The sequence below is a fragment of the Schistocerca americana genome, chromosome 4 (genome assembly GCF_021461395.2).
Source record: "Schistocerca americana isolate TAMUIC-IGC-003095 chromosome 4, iqSchAmer2.1, whole genome shotgun sequence".
In the NCBI taxonomy this organism is placed as follows: Eukaryota; Metazoa; Arthropoda; class Insecta; order Orthoptera; family Acrididae; genus Schistocerca; species Schistocerca americana.
This window is the reverse complement of record NC_060122.1, coordinates 465,076,274-465,101,189: the sequence shown is the minus strand read 5'-3', so window position 1 is coordinate 465,101,189 and position 24,916 is coordinate 465,076,274. Positions and strand designations below refer to the sequence as shown.

The 24,916-nt window shown below is 38.2% G+C and overlaps 1 protein-coding gene across 1 annotated transcript in view; it reads right to left on the bottom strand.

Moving 5' to 3' along the window:
• Nucleotides 1–24,916, bottom strand: part of LOC124612993 (prefoldin subunit 3-like) — a 49,634-nt gene that overhangs the window by 21,453 nt on the left and 3,265 nt on the right. The gene's annotated exons all lie outside the window — the stretch shown is intronic.

Below are 24,916 nucleotides of genomic sequence, written 5' to 3'. Positions count from 1 at the left end.
GAAGTATTCAGATCCTTAAACTAGGAAAAGAAAGAAGGAATGCAAGTTAACAGATTATTAACACATACAGTATGAAAGTAGATCTGAAATTCAATTTCAATAAGATTAAATAATATACAGTCAACACACTGGAATTATAACAGTGCAAATTGACAAATAAATCTTAAAACTGGTCAATGCATTGTTATATAGAGTAGTTGAAGGCAGTGACTGGATGGAGAGAAAAAGAATCAAAAATAAAGTTGACCTGGAGTGATTTTTGTAAAGTAAATAGTTTCCAAGACATTCAAATACCTCTAAAGCAGCAAGTCAACTATAAATGTGTTTTACAAGTTTTAACTTAACTCCAGTGATAGATGAACTTTTAAAGTGAAAAGCACTGAAAAACTAAGAGTTACCGAGTGAGCAACAGGGTACATATCTAGTTGAAATGGAACAGCCTACAGAGGAGGACATAATAATGACAATAACGAAAATTAAATTGATGGCAGATGGACCAAAGAATCTTTTTGCTGGCTCCTAGGAAATAAGAAGGGGCTATGCGGATGGACTAATTGGAAGTAATTAGTTGACACAGAAAATATGAAGAAGCGACATGGACGTGAATCTTCGGAGATCATAGTGCATGTAAAACTCTGGGAGAAGTCGTTTTTCAGCCGTCGATGACAATAACTGATAATCTCGATGATGATACTGTTTATATTGTACATACTAAACATCTTTTGTAGCTGAATTTCAACCAATCATCTTCCTTGGTTTTCATCTTTTCCTTGTTTTATGTTTGCCCTTCACGACTTGAAGCAGCGCAACTGCATTTTACTTTTGTTTACATTTCATTGGACTGCAAGTGCAGTCTGTCCTATACAAGGCACGGCCGGCTGGGGTGGTCGAGCGGTTCTAGGCGCTACAGTCTGGAACCGCGCGACCGCTATGTTTGGTTGGCATTTCTTATTCCACTCTCACATGACTTTCTCCAGTGCACAGTTAAATAGTAGTGGTGAGAGATCAACCCCCTATCGAAGTCCCGTCCGGATTTCAAATGATTCAGATAGTTTCCCTCTGAATTTAACTTTTGATTTAGTATTCTTAAGGATGAGTCCAATAAGATTAACGAGTTTCAGGTGCAATCCAAATTCTGCAAGGATTTTAAGTAATGACTCATGACGGATACTGTCATATGTTTTCTTGAAGTCAACAAAAGTGGTGACCAACCTCTTGTTTCTCACTCTTTGATGTTTCATGATCCACTTAAGGCTAATAATTTGATCTGGACAGCTTATTCCAGGATCAAATCCTCCTTGATATTCTCCAAGTTCTTGGTAGAGTTGTTCCTCCATTCTTGTAAAGACAATTCTAGACAAGTTCTTATATGTGACATCAAGCAGTGAAATCCCCCAACATTTGTTTGGATCTGATCTATCACCATTTTTGAGTATTGGATGAATTATAGCTGTATTCCAATCTTTTGGCATTTTTTTTCAGAATTCCAAATGTCTACTATGTGCTTATGGAGGTTCTGAAGTGTTTGTTTATTTGTGTTCTTCCACAGCTCTGTAACCATTTGATTCTTCCCTGCTGCTTTGTAGTTCTTGAGCCATGTAGTTGCTTCAATCACTTCAATGAGATCTGGTGGTGTAATCTTCTCTGGATGTGTTTTGATTTTTGGATTTGGTTCGAAATCTAGGTATTCTTTTGGTTCCTTGACATTCAGTAATTCTTTGAAGTGATCAGCTAGAATGTTCGGATTGTCTTGATTATTATGCGCTAGTTTCCCATTTTTATTTCTATCATTAGTGGTGGTGGAGTATACGTTGATTGATATTTTCTGAATGTCCTATAACACTCCCTTGTTTTTTGTTGTTTGAATTATTCCTCTATGAAGTTTAGTATTTCTTTTTGATGGTCTCTTTTGATTCTTCTGACTTCCTTGGCCATTTGTCTTCTGGCAACAGTTAGCTCTTCTCGAGATTTTTGTTTTCTTTTGCTGCTCATTCAGCGATGCTTTGTGCCTTTTCTGTATTGCTTTACCACATTCTTCATTCCACCAAGCATGTTTCTCTCTTCTTCTGACAGGGGCAATCTCTTTGGCAATGTTTTTCAGTTTATCAGTAATCGTTCCCAGTTCATTGCTTGGAAATGTTTTGGATCTCTCTGAATACAACTCATTATTTATTAAATAGCTGGGGTCATACTTTCTCCTCCTAGTGGATTTTGATGGTTTGTTTTTCTTTCTTGGGGTTAACTTAATTTTTGTCTTTGAAATGTAATGATTTGAATTGATGTTCACCCCATGAAGGACTTGGACGTTACAGATATCCTTGTGGTACTTTTTATCCATTGCAAAATGGTCTATTTGACACTCCCCATTTTAACATTAGGGCATTTCCGTGTCATTAACTTGTGTGGTCTCCTCTTAAATCTTGTAGTTTCGAGAATAAGTCCATAATCTATGCAAAGTTCAATTGGTCTTCGTAAATTTATTAATAGAAAATGCAGTGTGACACATAGGTTCAAAGAGAGACTTACTCTGGGGTATTGTTCATTTACAAATATAGTCACTTATCACTTGTAAAACTCTCATGCAGTATATACTGTAGTAATCAGAATCTTCAGTCTCTCTGCAATAAATTAATAGAACTGGAAATAATGCTTTCAAATGAATTAAATGGTGTTTCTGTGCTATGTCTTAATGAACACTGGTTAAGAGAGAATATATTGCACACAGTGAACATAACAAACTATGAACTGGCAGCCTATACTTGTGTTTGAAAGCAACTTCAATGTGGTTGAAATTGCATCTTTGTCAAAAAAGGAATAGCTTACAAAAATACAGAACAACTAAAGACACTAAATAGTGAAAGAGATTTTGAAATATCATCCACAGAATTACCATCACATAAAATAACTGTAGTATGCCTTTACAGATCTCCTGATGGAGACTCAAAAAACTTTGTTCAACACATTAATTCTAACTGTAAAAAAATAAACAAACACTCCTCACACGCAGGGATTTCAACACAGACTTGAGCAAACCCCAAAAAATAAGAACTATTGAATCTCTTAGTATTTTATAACTTGAAAATCACAATACATTCCTCAACATGAGAAACTTGCTCTACAAAATCCACAATAGACCAAATAATAATTACCTCTAATCAATAATATTACAAAGCAGAGATAATAAAGACTGCACTTGGAGACCACTGTGGACAAACCAATACTGAATGTGAGAAGGCCACCAAACTGACAAGTACATATGAGAGCAGATCTTACAATGATCAGAATATTGAAATCTTTAGAAATCATTTAAAGAAAGAATCATGGGAACAAATTTATCGTGCTGGAAATATCTCTGACAAATGTAGTATCTTTATGGATACAATTAAATATAATTTTGAGCAACGGCCTTGCCACAGTGGATACACCAGTTCCCGTGAGATCACCAAAGTTAAGCGCTGTCGGGTGTGGCCGGCACTTGGATGGGTGACCATCCAGCTGCCACATGCTGTTGCCATTTTTCGAGGTGCACTCAGCCTCATGATGCAATTGAGGAGCTACTCAACCGAATAGTATTGGCTCCAGTCAAAGAAAACCATCATAACGACCGGGAGAGCGGTGTGGTGACCACACACCCCTCCTATCCGCATCCTCAACTGAGGATGACATGGCGGTCGGATGCTCCCGATGATGTGGCCTCTAGACAGAGTGCTTCAATATCATTTTGATGTAGCATTTCCACTTAAAATTAGGAGGCCAAAACTCACTCACACAAACAAATGGATCGCTACAGGTATCAGAAAATCACGTGCAGAGAAATGATTCCTTTACGGAGTTACGAAAACATGTCACACAAGACCAGAATTTGATAGGTATTTTACAAAGTATACAACAGTTCCGAGGAAAATTATAAAAAGTGCCAAAAGGATGGAAAATGACAGATATATAAGAAATGCATCCAATAAAATGAAGGCTGTTTGGAATATTGTAAAGAAAGAAACATGAAGTAACAAAACAAAAACTAATAATATACAGTTGAATGAAAATTTGCACAGTATCTGCAAACCAAAGGAAGTAGCTAAAACATTTAACAGTTATTTTGTAAATGTAACAGAAAAACTTATTGAGCAAAAGGTCACCCATAAACATCCCTCACAAATAACGTCAAAAATTGAACAGGCAGAAAAAAAAACAATATTTCTCATAACAACTTATACACAAGAAGTACAGCAAGAAATAAAGCTTCTAAAATCAAAAAATTCATGAGGAATAGACAACATACCAGATTTTGTTGTAAAAAAATTTGTTGACTTAATTTCTGAACCACTGATGTATCCCGTAAACCTGTCCTTCTCAACTGGCAGCTTTCCAACATGTTTAAAAATTGCTGAAGTTAAACAACTACACAAAAAAGGAAGCCAGGAAGAGGTGTCAAACTATACACCAGTTTCTTTATTGTGTGTTTCCTAAAATTCTAGGGAAACTCTTTTATAAAAGACTGTCATATTTCATAAATAAATATAATATACTAACAGCAACTCAACATGGTTTTAGGAGAAATCACTCTACTGAAACAGCAATCTTTTCTTTTCTGTATGAAACTCTACTGGCCCTAGATATGCAGGAACATACCTCAAGTACATTCCTAGAGTTGTCAAAAGCATTTGATACCATCAATCGTGATAAATTACTAGGTAAGATTCAGAACTGGGGAGCAGCGCATAACTGGATTAAATCATACTTCCATGAAAGAAAACAGCTCATAGAGATAACACATGAAGTAAATGGGACAGTCAAAACTCATCAGAGTTATTAGTGGTCAAACATGGAGTTCCACAAGGTTCCCTATTGGGTCCAATTCTGTTCTTGCTATATGTTAACGATTTACATAGAAGTAAAAACAGTAAGATATATCAATTTGCAGATGACACCAGCATCTTAATAACAGAAAGTAGAAAAGAAAACTTTGAAAATGACATTAAGGCCATCACAGAGAAGCTAGTACAGTACTTAGATGCAAACAGTTTGATTATAAATCTGGAAAAAACTGTTGCAATGGATATTTTCACCACCCAGAAAAGGACACCAGCTAATCCTCCTCTATAAATAAGTGAACAAAAAATTGAAAAAACAGGGAGTACAAAATTTCTCGATATATGGATTCAACAAAATATGAAATGGGATACACATGTGGACTATGTGAACAAAAAACTGAGCAAAACATGTTTTGTAATCAGAATAATAAGAAACTGTTTATCACATGATAATCTCTGGACCATATATTTTGCTTTGCTTATGCTCATTCAATATTGAAATATGGTGTAGTGTTTTGGGGAAATTGTGGAGCTAGTCAGAAATCATTTAGATTGCAGAAAAATATCATTACATTAATGGAATGGTTAGATCAAACATCAACATGCAAGTCACTATTTAGGAAAAATAAAATACTACCACTTCCACATATTCATATACTTGAAAATGTAAATATTATAAAAGAAAAACTAAACAGCGGCAGTCTGAGCATCACCGACGACTGTTTTTATAAAATGTTTACAGTAAGAAAATATTGTATGATTTCATCTTTTGTTAAAATTATGTCTGGAAAAAAAGAAAAAATCAAGGAATGTGTATTGTAATTAATGAATGGTCCAATATCTTTCGTACACTGTACAGTCCTAGATTCACAAGATAAATAAATAAATAACTTATCAGTGGGTTGCATCATACAAAGAAGTGCAAATGGCTAAGAAGTCTGAAAGAGATATTGTGTGATTTATGTGGATTTTGTTAAGATTTTTCCATCCCTTTATAACAGAACAACCATTGCATTTGGTTACCTGCTGATGGACGAACAAGCCAAAAACAAGTCTCTAGTATACACAGTCTAGTCACATTGATGGGACCACTGCCTATGTTCGATGTCAACTTGCAATCAATCACCACTCACAAACAGCAGGTAGCAGCCCTAGCAGTGTGGAAACAGTAATTTATCTGACATACAAAAGTGCTTGGTCATTGGCTTTTGGGGGAAGGGTGGATGCATTTCTGAAACAGCTAAGTTTATAAACTGTTTGTGTGCTGTCATGGTTAGAGTATACCATATACGGAAAAATGGTGCTATCCAACTGGCACCAAGGCAACTGTGATGGATCATAGGCCATTGATGATGGCATACATGTCAGCTGTGGAGATGTGTATGGGGAACCAGATATGCAAATGACCACCCAGATAAGCCAAGGGGCTACCAACAGCGTATGCTCAATGAACATTCAGCAAACATTGTTGTGTATGATCCTCCATTGCAGGTGCCTGGTTAATGCACCGATGCTGACTCCTTTTCATCAGCAATGCAGACTTGAATTTGCATGCCAGTGCCATAACTGGACATCCACCAAGAGGTGACAGGTGGCCTTTTTCGATGAATCACATTTTGTGTTCCATCACTGTGAAACACCCGAAAGCAAACAACCTGCAACAGTCATCAGAAGGGTTCAGGCCAGAGGAGGGAGCATCTTGGTCTGAGGAATGTTTTCATGGTATTGTTTGGGTGACCATGTCATTCTGGAAGGCACAATAGATCAACTGTCAGCACAACGGCATCTAACACCAGGACATTGCAACATGTCACACAGCTCACATTGTATGTGAATGTTTAGATGAGCTCCACGATGAGTTTACTCAACTCCCCTGGCCACCAACCTCTATAGATTTAAACCCAATCAAGAATCTATGGGAACATCTCATTCAGGCTGCCATGGCACTGGAGTTGGCATAGCTCCACATCCATGTCAGTACCTCCCAGAAGCTCATTAACTCTCTTCCTGCATGTCTGGCAGTGGTCCAAGCTGCAAAAGGTGGTTAATTCAGGCTTCTGACAGGTGACTGGACAGCGTTAATGTGACTGGATAGCATATAAATAATACTGGATTAAAGTACAAAATGTGCTCTTCACCTTTAATAAAGGATCAAATTCATGATGTTGTACTTAGCCAATATGAGACAATCGAGACATTTGACAATTCCTGCAGGAAACACCGTGCATCAAGGGAGTCATTCTTAATGTTGCAACAATGTTTTCATAGAGGAATCAAAGAAAGTATCATTTCATCACACACTCACATCATGTATTGATCATAAGAACTCTGAGACCTATGGGATTATATACATCTACATCTACATGATTACTCTGCAATTCACATTTAAGTGCTTGGCAGAGGGTTCATCGAACCACAATCATACTATCTCTCTACCATTCCACTTCCAAACAGCGTGCGGGAAAAACGAACACCTAAATCTTTTTGTTCGACCTCTGATTTCTCTTATTTTATTTTGATGATCATTCCTACCTATGTAGGTTGGGCTCAACAAAATATTTTCGCATTCGGAAGAGAAAGTTGGTGACTGAAATTTCGTAAATAGATCTCGCCGTGACGAAAAAGTCTTTGCTTTAATGACTTCCATCCCAACTCGCGTATCATATCTGCCACACTCTCTCCCCTATTACGTGATAATACAAAACAAGCTGCCCTTTTTTGCACCCTTTCGACGTCCTCCGTCAATCCCACCTGATAAGGACCCCACACTGTGCAGCAATATTCTAACAGAGGACAAACGAGTGTAGTGTAAGCTGTCTCTTTAGTGGACTTGTTGCATCTTCTAAGTGTCCTGCCAATGAGACACCCAGGTACTTAGTTGAATTGACAGCCTTGACAATTGTACTATTTATCGAGTAATCGAATTCCAACGGATTTCTTTTGGAACTATGTGGATCACCTCACACTTTTCATTATTTAACGTCAACTGCCACCTACCACACCATACAGCAATCTTTTCTAAATCGCTTTTCAACTGATACTGGTCTTCGGATGACCTTACTAGACAGTAAATTACAGCATTATCTGCAAACAACCTAAGAGAACTGCTCAGATTGTCACCCAGGTCATTTATACAGATCAGGAACAGCAGAGGTCCCAGGATGCTTCCCTGGGGAACACCTGATATCACTTCAATTTTACTCGATGATTTGCCGTCTATTACTACGAACTGCAACCTTCCTGACAGGAAATCACGAATCCAGTCACACATCTGAGACAATACCCCATAGGCCTGCAGCTTGATTAGAAGTTGCTTGTGAGGAACGGTGTCAAAAGCTTTCCGGAAATCTAGAAATACGGAATCAACTTGAGATCCCCTGTCAATAGTGGCCATTACTTCGAGCGAATAAAGAGGCAGCTGCGTAGCACAAGAATGATGTTTTCTGAAACCATGCTGATTACGTATCAATAGATCGTTCCCTTCGAGGTGATTCATAATGTTTGAATACAATATATGCTCCAAAACCCTACTGCAAACTGACGTCAATAATATAGGTCTGTAGTTCGATGGATTACTCCTACTACCGTTCTTAAACACTGGTGCGACCTGCACAATTTTCCAATCTGTAGGTACAGACCTATCGGTGAGTGAGCAGTTGTATATGATTGCTAAGTAGGGAGCTATTGTATCAGTGTAATCTGAAAGGCCCCCCCATGAACCATGGACCTTGCCGTTGGTGGGGAGGCTTGCGTGCCTCAGCGATACAGATAGCCGTACCATAGGTGCAACCACAACGGAGGGGTATCTGTTGAGAGGCCAGACAAACGTGTGGTTCCTGAAGAGGGGCAGCAGCCTTTTCAGTAGTTGCAAGGGCAACAGTCTGGATGATTGACTGATCTGGCCTTGTAACAATAACCAAAACGGCCTTGCTGTGCTGGTACTGCGAACGGCTGAAAGCAAGGGGAAACTACGGCCGTAATTTTTCCCGAGGGCATGCAGCTTTACTGTATGATTAAATGATGATGGCGTCCTCTTGGGTAAAATATTCCGGAGGTAAAATAGTCCCCCATTCGGATCTCCGGGCGGGGACTACTCAAGAGGATGTCGTTATCAGGAGAAAGAAAACTGGCGTTCTACGGATCGGAGCGTGGAATGTCAGATCCCATAATCGGGCAGGTAGGTTAGAAAATTTAAAAAGGGAAATGGATAGGTTAAAGTTAGATATAGTGGGAATTAGTGAAGTTCAGTGGCAGGAGGAACAAGACTTCTGGTCAGGTGACTACAGGGTTATAAACACAAAGTCAAATAGGGGTAATGCAGGAGTAGGTTTAATAATGAATAGGAAAATAGGAATGCGGGTAAGCTACTACAAACAGCATAGTGAACGCATTATTGTGGCCAAGATAGATACGAAGCCCACACCTACTACAGTAGTACAAGTTTATATGCCAACTAGCTCTGCAGATGACGAAGAAATTGAAGAAATGTATGATAAAATAAAAGAAATTATTCAGATAGTGAAGGGAGACGAAAATTGAATAGTCATGGGTGACTGGAATTCGAGTGTAGGAAAAGGGAGAGAAGGAAACGTAGTAGGTGAATATGGATTGGGGCTAAGAAATGAAAGAGGAAGCCGCCTGATAGAATTTTGCACAGAGCACAACTTAATCATAGCTAACACTTGGTTTAAGAATCATGATAGAAGGTTGTATACATGGAAGAACCCTGGAGATACTAAAAGGTATCAGATAGATTATATAATGGTAAGACAAAGATTTAGGAACCAGGTTTTAAATTGTAAGACATTTCCAGGGGCAGATGTGGACTCTGACCACAATCTATTGGTTATGACCTGTAGATTAAAACTGAAGAAACTGCAAAAAAGTGGGAATTTAAGGAGATGGGACCTGGATAAACTGAAAGAACCAGAGGTTGTACAGAGTTTCAGGGAGAGCATAAGGGAACAATTGAAAGGAATGGGAGAAAGAAATACAATAGAAGAAGAATGGGTAGCTCTGAGGGATGAAGTAGTGAAGGCAGCAGACGATCAAGTAGGTAAAAAGAAGAGGGTTAGTAGAAATCCTTGGGTAACAGAAGAAATATTGAATTTAATTGATGAAAGGAGAAAATATAAAAATGCAGTAAATGAAGCAGGCAAAAAGGAATACAAACTCAAAAATGAGATCGACAGGAAGTGCAAAATGACTAAGCAGGGATGGCTAGAGGACAAATGTAAGGATGTAGAGGCTTATCTCACTAGGGGTAAGATAGATACTGCCTACAGGAAAATTAAAGAGACCTTTGGAGATAAGAGAACCACATTTATGAACATCAAGAGCTCAGATGGAAACCCAGTTCTAAGCAAAGAAGGGAAAGCAGAAAGGTGGAAGGAGTATACAGAGGGTCTATACAAGGGCGATGCACTTGAGGACAATATTATGGAAATGGAAGAGGATGTAGATGAAGATGAAATGGGAGATACGATACTGCGTGAAGAGTTTGACAGAGCACTGAAGGACCTGCGTCGAAACAAAGCCCCCGGAGTAGACAACATTCCATTGGAACTACTGGCGGCGTTGGGAGAGCCAGTCCTGACAAAACTCTACCATCTGGTGAGCAAGATGTATGAAACAGGCGAAATACCCTCAGACTTCAAGAAGAATATAATAATTCCAATCCCAAAGAAAGCAGGTGTTGACAGATGTGAAAATTACCGAACAATCAGTTTAATAAGCCACAGCTGCAAAGTACTAACACGAATTCTTTACAGACGAATGGAAAAACTAGTAGAAGCCGACCTCGGGGAAGATCAGTTTGGATTCCGTAGAAATACTGGAACACGTGAGGCAATACTGACCTTACGACTTATCTTAGAAGAAAGATTAAGGAAAGGCAAACCTACGTTTCTAGCATTTGTAGACTTAGAGAAAGCTTTTGACAATGTTGACTGGAATACTCTATTTCAAATTCTAAAGGTGGCAGGGGTAAAATACAGGGAGCGAAAGGCTATTTACAACTTGTACAGAAACCAGATGGCGGTTATAAGAGTTGAGGGACATGAAAGGGAAGCAGTGGTTGGGAAGGGAGTAAGACAGGGTTGTAGCCTCTCCCCGATGTTATTCAATCACTATATTGAGCAAGCAGTAAAGGAAACAAAAGAAAAATTTGGAATAGGTATTAAAATCCATGAAGAAGAAATAAAAACTTTGAGGTTCGCCGATGACATTGTAATTCTGTCAGAGACAGCAAAGGACTTGGAAGAGCAGTTGAATGGAATGGATGGTGTCTTGAAGGGAGGATATAAGACGAACATCAACAAAAGCAAAACGAGGATAATGGAATGTAGTCGAGTTAAGTCGGGTGATGCTGAGGGTATTAGATTAGGAAATGAGACACTTAAAGTAGTAAAGGAGGTTTGCTATTTGGGGAGCAAAATAACTGACGATGGACGAAGTAGAGAGGATATGAAATGTAGACTGGCAATGGCAAGGAAAGCGTTTCTGAAGAAGAGAAATTTGTTAACATCGAGTATAGATTTAAGTGTTAGGAAGTTATTTCTGAAAGTATTTGTATGGAGTGTAGCCATGTATGGAAGTGAAACATGGACGGTAAATAGTTTGGATAAGAAGAGAATAGAAGCTTTTGAAATGTGGTGCTACAGAAGAATGCTGAAGATTAGATGGGTAGATCACATAACTAATGAGGAAGTATTAAATAGGATTGGGGAGAAGAGAAGTTTGTGGCACAACTTGACCAGAAGAAGGGATCGGTTGGTAGGACATGTTCTGAGGCATCAAGGGATCACCAATTTAGTATTGGAGGGCAGCGTGGAGGGTAAAAATCATAGGGGGAGACCAAGAGATGAATACACTAAGCAGATTCAGAAGGATGTAGGTTGCAGTAGGTACTGGGAGATGAAGAAGCTTGCACAGGATAGAGTAGCATGGAGAGCTGCATCAAACCAGTCTCAGGACTGAAGACCACAATAACAACAACAACAACAATCTGAAAGGAACCTAATCGGTATACAATCTGGACCAGAAGACTTGCCCATATCAAGCGATTTGAGTTGCTTCACAACCCCTAAGGTATCTACTTCTAAGAAACTCATGCTAGCAGCTGTTCGTGTTTCAAATTCTGGAATATTCCATTCATCTTCCCTGGTGAAGGAACTTCTGAAAACTGCTTTCAGTAACTCCGCTTTAGCGGCACAGTCGTCGGTAACAGTACTGTCAGCACTGTGCAGCGAAGGTATTGGCTGCGTCTTGCCGCTTGTGGACTTTACATACAATCAGAGTTTCTTCGGATTTTGTACCAAATTTCGAGAAAAAAAAGAAGAAGGTGTACTTTTTTACCACATGCCATTCTTTACAGAAACAGGCAGGGAGTGAATAACATGGTATACTCGAACAGTCCACAGGTATACTGCCAGTTCAGTGTCCACTGGCAGTATACCCGTGGACTGTTCGAGCAACAAATATGCCAGGAGAAACTGAAGAATCACAACCTGGTATAATTTAATGTACAACATGATGCGGTTTGTAGAGTGTAAAATGGTGAAAATGTATGCATAATAATTGGCTATATACGAAAAGAAAGCTTGTACATCTATATCTATACACCATAAGCCACTTCATGGTGTGTAGTTGAGGGTATTTCTGGTCCTACTATCATTTCCCTCTTTTCTTCTTTTTTTTGTTCCATTTGCAAATGATCCATGGGAAAAATGATTGATCGTAAACCTCCATGTGAGTGCTAATATCTCTAATGTCATTTCACAAGATGTCTGTGAGAGGATGTAACATTGGAATTTCAACAGTTAACCTCTCTGCAATGCACAACACATCTCTTTTAACATTTGCTGCTGAAGTTTATACAACATCACCATAATGCTCTCGCTCTTCGTAAATGATCCTGTGGCATAACACCCTGCTCTTCATTCAGTCTTTCTTCTCTCTTTAAGTAATCCAGCCTGGTAAGAATCCCAGAGGGATGAGCAACAATCAAATCAGTTGAACAAGTGTTTTATATGATACTAGATTTTGTAGATAAATTACAATTCCTTAAGATTCTTCCAATAAATCTCAGCCTGTCACCCGCTTTTCCTACAGTTATATTTATGTGGTCATTCCACTTTAGTTCACTCCAGATGGTTATTCTTAGGCATTGATTTATTGCTTCTAGTGTAATAAAATGTAAATGAGCCTTCCCATTTATTTGTGCACAATACATTACATTTAAGCACAATGAGAGTCAAATGCCATTTCCTGCACCAAATGGAAGCACTCTGCAGGTTTTCAAGCATTCTTGTTCAGTCTTTTGGTGTATCAACCTTCCTATAGACAATGATAGTGTCTGTAAACAATCTTACAAAGCTTGTAACCTTATCCACCAGATCATTTTCATAAACTGTAAACAGTAACAGTCATACAACACTCCTTTTGGGGTACTCCCAAAATTACCTTTACACTTGTTGATTTTGACATGTTAAGTTCAATCCGCTAAGAACTCTGAATCCAGTAAACCATCTGGTCCGATATTCGGTAAGGTCATATTTTGTACAGTGAATAACTACATGGAAATTATTAAATGTATTCTGGAGTTCAAGGAATATGGCACACAGGTCGACACAATTCAACCTGGATGCTGTTGTATAAAGCACTCTGAATCTCATGGACGAACAGAGCACGGTCAGTTTCACAAGATCTCTGTTTACAACATCCATATTGATTTTTATAGAGGAGATTTTAATTCACTAAAAGCATCATAATGCTTAACCATAAAACACGCTCTGTAACTCTACAATGGATTGAAATCATTCCACGTGGGAAAAATATATCTAAAAACAAAGATGATGTAACTTACCAAACGAAAGCGTTGGCATGTTGATAGACAAACAAACACACTCAAAAAATTCAAGCTTTCGCAACCAATGGTTGCTTCACCAGGAAAGAGGGAAGGAGAGGGAAAGACGAAAGGATGTGGGTTTTAAGGGAGAGGGTAAGGAGTCATTCCAATCCCGGGAGCAGAAAGACTTACCTTGGGGGGAAAAAGGGACAGGCAAATACCCGTGCACACACACACACATCCATCCGCACACAACAGGACAACAGACACAAGCAGACACATGTAAAGGCAAACTCTTTGCCGCCACACACGTCCGCCTGCGTCTGCTACTCTGCCATGCGTGGGGATGGACACACGCGTGCAAGTGCACCCCCCCCCCCCCCGCCCCCCACCACTGGGACTGCAACGACTCCCCACCCCCTCCCCCAAGGCCCCCCCCTCAACGAAGAAACCGTGGGCCACGAAAGCCCGAAACCCGTGTGTGTGCTTGTGCTTGTTACTGCCTCCACCAAAAAAGATGTTATGTGGACATGCGTCCGGAAACGCCCAATCTCCATGTTATATCTAGCAGCACAGGTAGAGTATCCCATATGAAATCATCATAACTGGCGGTGAATCGAGGAAGTACAGTACATACTGATGAAACTAAAATGAGCTCTAACCTGGAGATTGGGCAGCGCGCGCACCTGTCCCTTTTTCCCCCAAGGTAAGTCTTTCCGCTCCCGGTATTGAAATGACTCCTTACCCTCTCCCTTAAAACCCACATCCTTTCGTCTTTCCCTCTCCTTCCCTCTTTCCTGGCGAAGTAACCGTGCGTTGCGAAAGCTTGAATTTTGTGTGTTTGTTTGTTTGTCTATCAACATACCAACGCTTTCGTTTGGTAAGTTACATCATCTTTGTTTCTAGATATATTTTTCCCACGTGGAATGTTTCCCTCTATTTTTTTATATATATATTGCATTTTTCAAATGAATGGGAATTGCCTGTACTCTTTCTAAAATGCTTGGTACAATTTCTCTCGCCGATGACTAGCAATAAACTTCTGCTTGAAGGAGAGCAAGGTCATTCACATAATCTCTACAAAGGCATCCCATCCACTCTTCAGTGAATTCAGTGAATTTTCTATTCCATAATCATTCATCTCAATATCTTACATTCTGACATTCATGTGAAGACTGAAAGGAGGAACCATATTACAGTCTGTCACAATGAAACAATATCAGAAGACCAAATTCAGTATTTCGGCTTTTCTCTCTGTCATCTATAATTTAACTGTGAGTATGGCTACTGAGTGTCTCAATACCATAGCTGTTCCACGAAAAAATGTTGAAAGCGCTACTGTATCAGACTGTATAAGTACTGTGCCTATATGACTTACTCTTGATAAGTAGCTATGCAGTCAGTAACAACAGACAGTGATAGAGGTGACTACTGTCCTCACAATCCTACGGGTCAACCAAAATCCCAACTATCTTAAATAGAGAATGTACCACTGTAACAGCTAATGGTAGATCCTGCAGTACATACAGAGCTTACAGTCATTATTTATCTGATCAACCAATCAAATCTTCAGCATTCTTCTGTAATATCACACATCCAATACTTCTACTATATTATTGTCGGAATAGTTCATTGTCTACATTTCACATCCGTAAAAAGCTATGCTTCAAATACTTTCAGAAGAGACTTCGTAACAAATTTATGTTTCCAAACTTCTCTTTTTCAGAAGAGATTTCCTTCATATTTGCAGTCAGCATTTTATTTCCTCTCTACCTTGGCCATTATCAGTTACTTTGCTGCCCAAATGGAAAAGCTTGTCTACTACAATTTCATTGTTTCCTAATCTAACTTTTTCGGTACCACCTGCTTTAATTCGACTACATTCCATTACCCTTGTTTTATTTTTGTCGATGTTAATCTCTTTTTAAGACGCTATCCATTCTGTTCAGCTGCTCTTCTAAGTTCTTTGCTGTCTTTGACAGAATTAAAATCTCATTGGCAACCCACAAAGTTTTCTTCTTCTTTTTTTTTTTTTTTTTTTCCTCCTGAACTTCAGTTTCCTTTGCAAGTTTCTCCTTGAGTTCCTTTACTGCTGTTTGCTCACTAAGCAGATTGAATAACTTTGAGAGAGGTTACAACCCTGTCCCACAACCTACTCAACTACTGCTTACCTTTCATGTCTTTCTGCTCTTACAACTGCAGTCTGGATTCTGTATTAGTTGTAGATATACTTTCACTCCCTATATTCCTAACACTTAAATTTACTATATTTTTCTTTTTCAGAAAAATTTCTTGTTAAATCAAGTATACATGTTATAAGCTTTACATTTCTGCCCTATCAGTGATTTTACAGCCCAAATAACTATCTACTGCTTTGAGTATCTCATTTCGTAATCTAATTCCCTCAACATCACCTGATTTAATTTGACTGAATTCCATTACACTTGATTTACTTTTGTTGAGGTTCATCTTATAACCTATTTTCAAGATAATATCCATCCTCTTCAACAGGTCTTCAAAGTACTTTCTACCTCTGGCAGGATTACAATGTCACTGGCAAACCTCATTCCTCTGTGATTTTCTTTACTGCTTGCTCAGTGGACAGACTGAATAACAAGGAGGGAGGGGGGGGGGGGGGGGGGGGGGAGGGTGTATAAACTACAACGATATCCCACTCTCATCTCAGTTACTGCCTCCCTTGGATTTCCTTCTACTCTTATTATTGCAGCATGGTTTTGTACAACTTGTAGATAACTTTTCATATCTAGTATTCTATCCCTACCACCTTCAGAATTTTGAAGAATGTATTATCATCAACACTGTGAAAAGTTCTCTCTATAAAGATAGGTTTGCCTTTTTTCCAGTCCATTTTTTGAGAAGTTGTGGGGGTCAGCATAGCCTCAAGTGCACTAACGTTTCTACAGAAACCATATTGATCTGCCCCAACGTCAGGTTCTACCAGTCTTTCCATTTTTCTGTTAATATTTTATTTTAGTGTTTTGCAACCATGACTTATTAAACTGATAGTTCAGTAATATTTCCACCAGTCAACACCTGTGTTCTTTGGAAATAGAATTCTTGCATTATTATTGAAATCTGAAGGCATTTCAGCTGTCCTACATACTTATCTTGCATACCAGGTCAAATAGTTTTATCATGACCGGATTTCACAATGATCTCAATAATTGTTATTGCATGTCATCTACTCTAGATGCCATGATTCAGCAAACATCTTTCACTGTTTTATCGAACTTTTCTAGTATTATCAAGCCACCTACCTTAGTTCCCCTTCCATAATATTGTCTTCAAGTTCCTTTCCTAGGTATACGCCTTCGATATATTCCTCCTCCCTTTCAGCCTTCCCTTCTTTTGTTAATATTGGGTTGGATTCGAGCTCTTGTTATTCATACGGCTGCCTCTCTTTAGCCCAACAGTTTCTTTAACTGTCACAGTCACGAATGCCTCTACGGCTTTATATTTCTTCTGAACCATTCCTGCTTCCACATTTTGCTCTTTCTGCCAGTGTCAATTTTTTGGGCACCTGTTTTCCATTTTGACTGTTTTATTTTTGTATTATCTCCTTTTAATAATTAAATTCAATATACAGTGCATTACATAAGGATATCTACAGTGTCTTGTATTTTTGTCTAGTAGTCGTTCTGCTGCCTTCACTATTTTGTCTTTCTAGGCCAACCTTTTGTTTTCTATTTTATTCCTTTCCACTGCTACAGGCAATGGTTGCATAATGCTCCCTTTTAAATACTCAATAACCTCTGGTTCTTTCAACTTATCCATGTCCTTTCTTTGTAATTTCCTGTCTTTCTACAATTTCTTCACTTTTAATCTGTGGTTAATAGCAAATAAATTACAGAGCCTACTTCTGCCCCAGGAAATTTTTTGCAGTTTAAAATACTTCTTAGAATTATATGAAATTATGAGACAGAATTGACACAATATAATATAAATCTATTTGAAGCCTTCTACTGTCTGCAGATCTCTTCCAGTATAATGTTGAACAAGATATTGTTCATGATTTCCTGTACACCAGCATAAACTCAATCAAGAAGTGCAAATTAACAAATAAATGTTCAGTATTACATTGCATATAGTGCTAAATGTAGAGTAGAATGTGTCAGCCAGCATCACGTATGAACCTTAAAACCTCTGCTGTGTTTGGCAGCGGCCTCATGACAGTCAAGATGCTAAACCAAAAATTTGCAATGATTAAACTAAAGCGGTAGGCAGAAGAATATGCTAATCCACAAGAGCCTATTCATCACAAACACTATTTTTTTTTCTCTCCCTTGATGTTCTGAATAATTTCTTTTATTCTTAATGCATTTTTTTTTCAGTCTCATCATCTTTGGAGGAAATCTACATGGGTGGATCTTGGCTTAGTCCCTGTGTTAGCTATGATAATGTGTTCACTATGTTGTATGAAGTAATTCAAACACATTCGTATTTTCTTATTTGATCCACTCAAGCATAACCCCTATTAGATATTTTGTTGACATCCATGTACTCACCTGACTAGAAATCTTGTTCCTCTTGCCACCACACTTCACTAACTTCCACTATACCTAGCTTACAACCCATCTATTTCACTTTTCGAATTATCTTAACAACCTTAAATGACTAAGGGCTCCACCACCCCCCACAAGATTTTTTTTTTTTTTTATGACACCATCCTCCTGAATAGTCCCCATCCCTCCAGAATATTTTACTGAAGACTATGGCATAATCATAAAAACCATACAGTACAGCTGCATAACCTCAGGAAATATAATGGCTATAGTTTCCCCTTGCTTTCAGTCAAGTTTGTGTGGTAATAATATGTTCAAAGGAAATATGGATTATTGAGGTGTTCGTGGTGACTGCAAAAGTTCAGTTCACTAATGATTAAATTGTAAAACATCAAAAGACACATACATAAAAGAGTGATGACATAATTCTAGCTTCCAGAACTATTTGTTCCTGCCTTGTGAAGGAGAGAAGGATAGAAAGGGGAAAGGATAAAGAGGAAAGGTCAGCCACTTAAGAGCCCAGGACGACAGGACGAGTGTGTGTGTGTGTGTGTGTGTGTTTTTCTCTTCTTCACAAATAAAGCACAGTGCTTTAAGTTTAATAAATATGCTCTATCATAGTTACATAATGCAGGCTTCTAAACTCAGAATTTGCATCCTTCACAATACTTGTTAAATGGGCATTAGGCTATGGTCTAAGGTGTGTTCATGTCTGTAACATTTCATCTTGTGATGTTGGAGATATCATCAGAGGCTAAAAAGGCTCAGATGATGTCTCCATAATTAGGAAACTAAACGTTAGACACAGATTTAAAATTTCAGAGGCTGCCCTTTCGTATCATGCCCTGCAAGCATCATATATAAGTTCTTCAAAGAAGAGGGGCCAAAAAGGTAACAGTCCACGAAATTTCACTAGAATCGTAATTGATTTAGTAAATGGAGCATAATTTAAACATAGTCCTGTATGAAGCAATCAAGTGAAGAAGAGAGTGATAAGAACTTCATATCATATATCTCATTATATGTTTAATGACAATATGAAAAGTGCAATGAGTGACAAACAGGCACATTGGAAAAACAGAATTGCTAAATATTATATATCTATTGGACTAAGTCTGCCAGTTTTTCATATGCTGCTTCATTACAGTTGTCTTTCTAGAATAAGGCTATTTAGAAATTCCATAGGACTACTTAATCACAAAGCAGCCGTCGCTCGAAAATGTCCAATAAGCACTGTATGTGCCTTTCCTTAAGCCTCACGTAACGAACTGTTTAAGTAAGCAGGTATTCTAACAAATACTTCACAATATGTCAATTTCCCCATTACCCTTGTCATTAAGAAACTATCAGAATTTTTTTAAAAAATATAGTGGGATTTATTAATACAGCAATGGCAATAAAAAAAAGTATCTGCTATTCAGATAAGTCTATAACTGCACAGAAAATGCAATTGAAGATAATTCTCTATGCCGAACACCACCATCCATAGATAATGGGTAATAAGTACATAAATTATTGTATTTATTCAGTAAAAGTGACTAGTAACAATATTGTGCAAACTAGATACCAGCAAATCTTACATTTTGACATTATTTCAAGCTGTTCACAAAAGAGTAGGGTGGGGGATGAGGTAGGGTTCTTTATTCTTATGCGGGGTAGGGTTCTTTATCCTTATGCTAAAATCCTGAAGCAGCTTCCATGAGAGATAAAGAAAGATATGAGGAATCACTAAAAATTGAAAACAAATTTGAAACATACTTCATTAGTGACTCCTACAAATGATTGTTTACACTTAGTAACTGAAAATACTGTTAGCTGAATGGCAAGAAAAATTTTTCACTGCAAACAAATCTCTATTCTTTCAAAACATTGATGACTCTTGCTCTATTACACATATTAGTGCAATCATGTAGAGCTTTAGTTGTCAGCAGGAGATAAACACCATATATTGAATGTAACTGAGGAAGCATCAGCTTTTTCTCGAAGTAGCAGCATTCTCAGTAACTTGTACATGTTAAATTTAGCCTCAGAAAACAAAAGTTGTTTATGGCAGTTTAACAATAGTTAATTATTATAGCCTCTCTCCTTCTTTAATACATATCCTGATTTATTTCAGATTGCACACACTTCAAAATGTGATCTAATCAATGTGCTGAATGAATGAACGAAAAATAAAAGTACGACTATTTAAAGGCTGAAGCATTTTCTCATGATAGCAGTTCAAACCACCTGTGGCACCTCTTAAATGGTATGGCAATATCGGAGTTACTACTGAGACAACTGGATGCACAACATATGAAGCAAAAAAAGAATGTAGAAATTAATTTTAGTAAGTATGAATGAAATGGTTGGAGCAAAATAATGAAAGCAGAAAGATGAGAATCTACAAAATGAATGAAAGACAAGAGAAAGAAGTATAAAATAAAGAAAAATATTTTTAAAATTCTAAGCAGCTCACACCAAATCAAATTGACATCAGTGCTGATCACATCACCAATTACCCTTCTAAGAACAAAAAGTGTAATCTGATTCCTGAATATGATGGTTAATAAGGTGACAGCTCATGCTTTGGTTTCAATGGTCATTCGAAATTTTTGGCTCCCTTTCCATATTTAAATGTAACACAATGAATGCCCAATATTCTTGGGAGAATAAAACAACAACCACCATCAAAAAAGATAACAACGATGTCAAGCTGTCAATGGACATAGAAGAATCAATGAATCAGATTCACTTCAAGTATCCAGAGAAGTTTTTGGAAGAGACACCAGGATCTAATATGATGGCTACAATAGATTCGACGACATCGCTGAATACAATAGGTGGAACAACGAGTCTTGCCAACAACTACTTTTACTCTGGTGTTACAGCCCAGCAGTGATTTCAGGACAATTTGGGAAAGCTCAAGTGCTGGGGCAAATTTCAGGCTGAAACTAAGAAACAATTTGGCAAACACCAGCAGCAGGCCTACATAGCAGAAGAATAGAGGTTAACACCAGGGAGACCATACAGTGGTATATACAGCGCTCTGATGCTATATCGCACAGCGAGATCAAATATGACAAAAGCTATCAAAGTATCATACCTTATGAATGGCATGAGCGAGAGGAATGCTCCTTTTGGAGAATGTCACACAGCAGATTACTTAATCAAGAAGTGCCAGCACCTCAACATCATGCACCAGAAACCAATATGCCGAGAGACATTCAACAGACTTCCAAATGTGGTACCAATGGCAATCGAGGAAGACCATCATGATATGGCAAATGGTGGCAGAAGAGAGATGAGGCTTTATGACATCTGTTCATCACAAAAACAGAAAAGAAATAGCAGCACTGGATGTAGAACTCCGTCACAGAGAGGTTCATCCATCATTGGCACCAGTCTCTATACGGCAAACCAACAATGATGGAGCTGGAAACCACAGACGTATGTCACAATCATGAGACAATATCAAAGATTCTTGCAGACACAAAAAGCTCCATTGACAATTAGAATGCTGTTCCATAAGAATTATATACAGCATATTCAATAGTACATGCCAGTAATGTCCATTGTCGATGCCTTGAGCATGTAATACATTACTGTAATGAAAGAAGTGTGTTCCATAGCTGTTATGCCCAAAGACAACACAGAAAATGGCAGTCTTAAGCACACTACAAAACTGCAGAACAGCCAGCCATGGGATGGAGGCCATCACTGTACTCTGATTGAGGTTGCTCTCCTAAGTGCCACAGTTGTTCTCCACTGCCATTAAGAAGTTCCAGCTACAGATATCAGGAAAATTAAAGAAGTCAAAAATCCACAGAGGTGAGACCATTGCAGATGAAAATCCTCCTTGGATGACAGTTGCCAAGATGTCACGAAATCTGATCTGCAATTATCATGTTCTCCAGGTACTTACAGATTCTGGACCACCTTTTTTCATGAAACTGGATGATCATTATTACCAGCTGAAGATTATGTTCCAAGTTTCCAAAGACATTAAGCTGAATGTTACAAATGGAAAAGTCATTTGCCTGACAAGAACCTGGGTAATGAGCATAAAGAGTAATGACAGGGCACAGCCCTTCAAATTTTTCAATTGTCAGACTGCAGACATAAGGTTATCTTTAGAGAATTATAGTTAATACACTACTGGCAAGCAATAGCTCAGTGATCTTCCTACCATCACTGAAGATCAATTTTACATCGGCTTGTAACCTCATTTATTTGCTGGAACAAAAATATTTGAGGGGTACTGGAGAAGATAAATGTGCTAGCAGAGATTTTTGTGCTCCTCCAACTTATAACAGGAGCAGAAATAATGTAATTGATATGAGTACTAAATAACCTCAGCTACACGTAAAACCACATTTTATAATGAGCAGTTACAGATGCCATATGTCACGTGTTACAGTTGCTCAACACTAAGTTTATTAAATATCTGGCAGAAGAAGAATAATTGACATTATTCTTGACACCGGCTGGAAGCACGTAATCTCTTTCACCCTATGGGCACACGCGCGAAGACCTCCACAGGCTGAGCTCGTTTCCATACAATTCTTCCAAAGGTTTGACTATATCGTATTAGTAAATGTAACAGCTGCCCCTAAATGAACTGGTCATCTATTGATTTCATAAAAACCTACCAAATTTGTAAAAATAAGAATGTAGCAGTCATTAACATCAAGACTGATTTTAGCAATACAGTACATTTTAGAAGATGTGGTATGAAATCACTTTTCTCCAACTTCTCACTGGTGAGCGTGAAGGCAAGTACCGCGCCATTTTCTACACCAAAGCAGGGATGGAATTCAAACACTTTTGGACAGGAGGGAGAGGGGGGAGGGGGGGGGAGGAGAGGGGGAGAGAGAGTGGATATGGCACAATTTTGTCCAAATCGGAGCATTTCTGGCATGATTTCTGTTCCTTTGGAGCAGATAGTTCTTCCTCTTCCACCATTTGTGTGTCAGTTATTTTGTGTTTTAATTCCATTTGAGCTTCTTGTAGTTTTCTTCTACCATAGCTGGGCCTGTCTCTTTTCCCAACATTGCGTGTCTTCATGGGAGACAAACCAGAGCAGTCACTGAAGTATTTAAGTGTTCATCCGCTGTGGTTGTAGGTGGCTGATACTCTTTGCCACTGTCATGTAAATTACCAGAATATTCATTTTTTAGCAGTGTAACACACCTGGAACATAACTTTTGTCCTGGTTTCATGTTAAGTCCCATGCACTGATTCTCTTTCAATACTGATTTTATATCAATTTCTCTGAGGCTATACTTCACTGTCTTCTTATAAATCCGAAATGGATCAAAGCAACTTCTTTGTAGGAAAGAATACTTATCCAGAAACACTTTCATATGATGATAACAAACACTAAAGTTTACTGGAACTGTACTTATTGTGCCCGCAGGGTGTATCCCGGATCTCCGTAGCAACAAATCTTGGTCCGATTCATCCAGATCATACGGTACAAAGCGAATGTCACATTTTGTTCCATATGTTGTTTTATGACATTCAGATGCTTGTGCTCTACCAATACTGCAACTTGTTTGAAAAAAAAGCACCACTAGTACACTCTTCTGCCTCCATACTGACTTTCCACAACAGTACTGACCAGTCTGAACTAGAATCTTAAAAACATGAGTAACTTGTAATTGTTGCTTGTTTCCTTTCTTGTTCCTGCCTAACAATGACTCATTCTGTCCCTGAAAACTACCATTGTTTAACTTTCTGTTGCCTAATGGTTCCCAACAATTGCTGCAGCTTTATCTGAAAGAAGCTGTCTGCATCATAACTATTACTTGCTAAATCGTGTTAAAAGAAACGTAACCAAATACATCTCTGTCAACTTTTATTGTACACAGATGCCTTGCAATAACAAGTTGAAATTTTGCCACATATTATATTATGGCCTACTTATGCAGTGTTTGAAATTTGGTTTGGATATCACTTGTCCCTTTTGTGCTACCACACTTAGAAAATCCATGTTTTTCAAATTTTTGTGTGCATGTAACTCTGTGTGACTGATATGGGCAAGATGAGTTCTGTGTGTGTCTAGGCCACATTAAGCTTGCCACAAAAAAAATTTATACTCTTTTTGAGTGAATTATATTTGGCATAGAGGGCACCTACAATATGTACCTTTTAACATATTACATTCTTTTTAATCACATATTGGAATTTTTTATTTTCCCTCGGAAATATCTTGTTGGTGTTTTGATTCGTGGAGTGTGTTCTCTAAATGGATGTTACTGGGTTGTAAAAATTTCATTGGACTGTGCAGAATAGTTCCAAAGTTATTAAGACCTGAAGTTGGGTCTGAAGATAGATTGCCAGATGCGGGTTGCAATTTACCAGGTCACACCACTTTCTTTCACAAGACATAATTCTGGAACTAATTGGCAGGGGAAACTAATACTTTGTACACGAGTGTTCCACACATGGTAGAATTAGTGTACTGAATTTCAGTCAAATCTGAGACTATGAGCTGGAGCCCCTGGATGAACTGACATGGAATGACCCTAAGCAATTCTTTTATCTTACTAGTTTTTCACTTCCTACGTTTGTAGAAATGCTTCAAGATGAATCCAGTTTTCTCAGTCATGTAGAAAAAATATGTATGAGATATTTGAAGAGAGAGTCCTCCAACTACTAATATATGTCTGAGGTAAATTAGCTATACCTCAAAAAATCTGAACCTGGATGATTGTTCTAATTCTTTGGAGGAGAGAAACAAGAAAGATTAA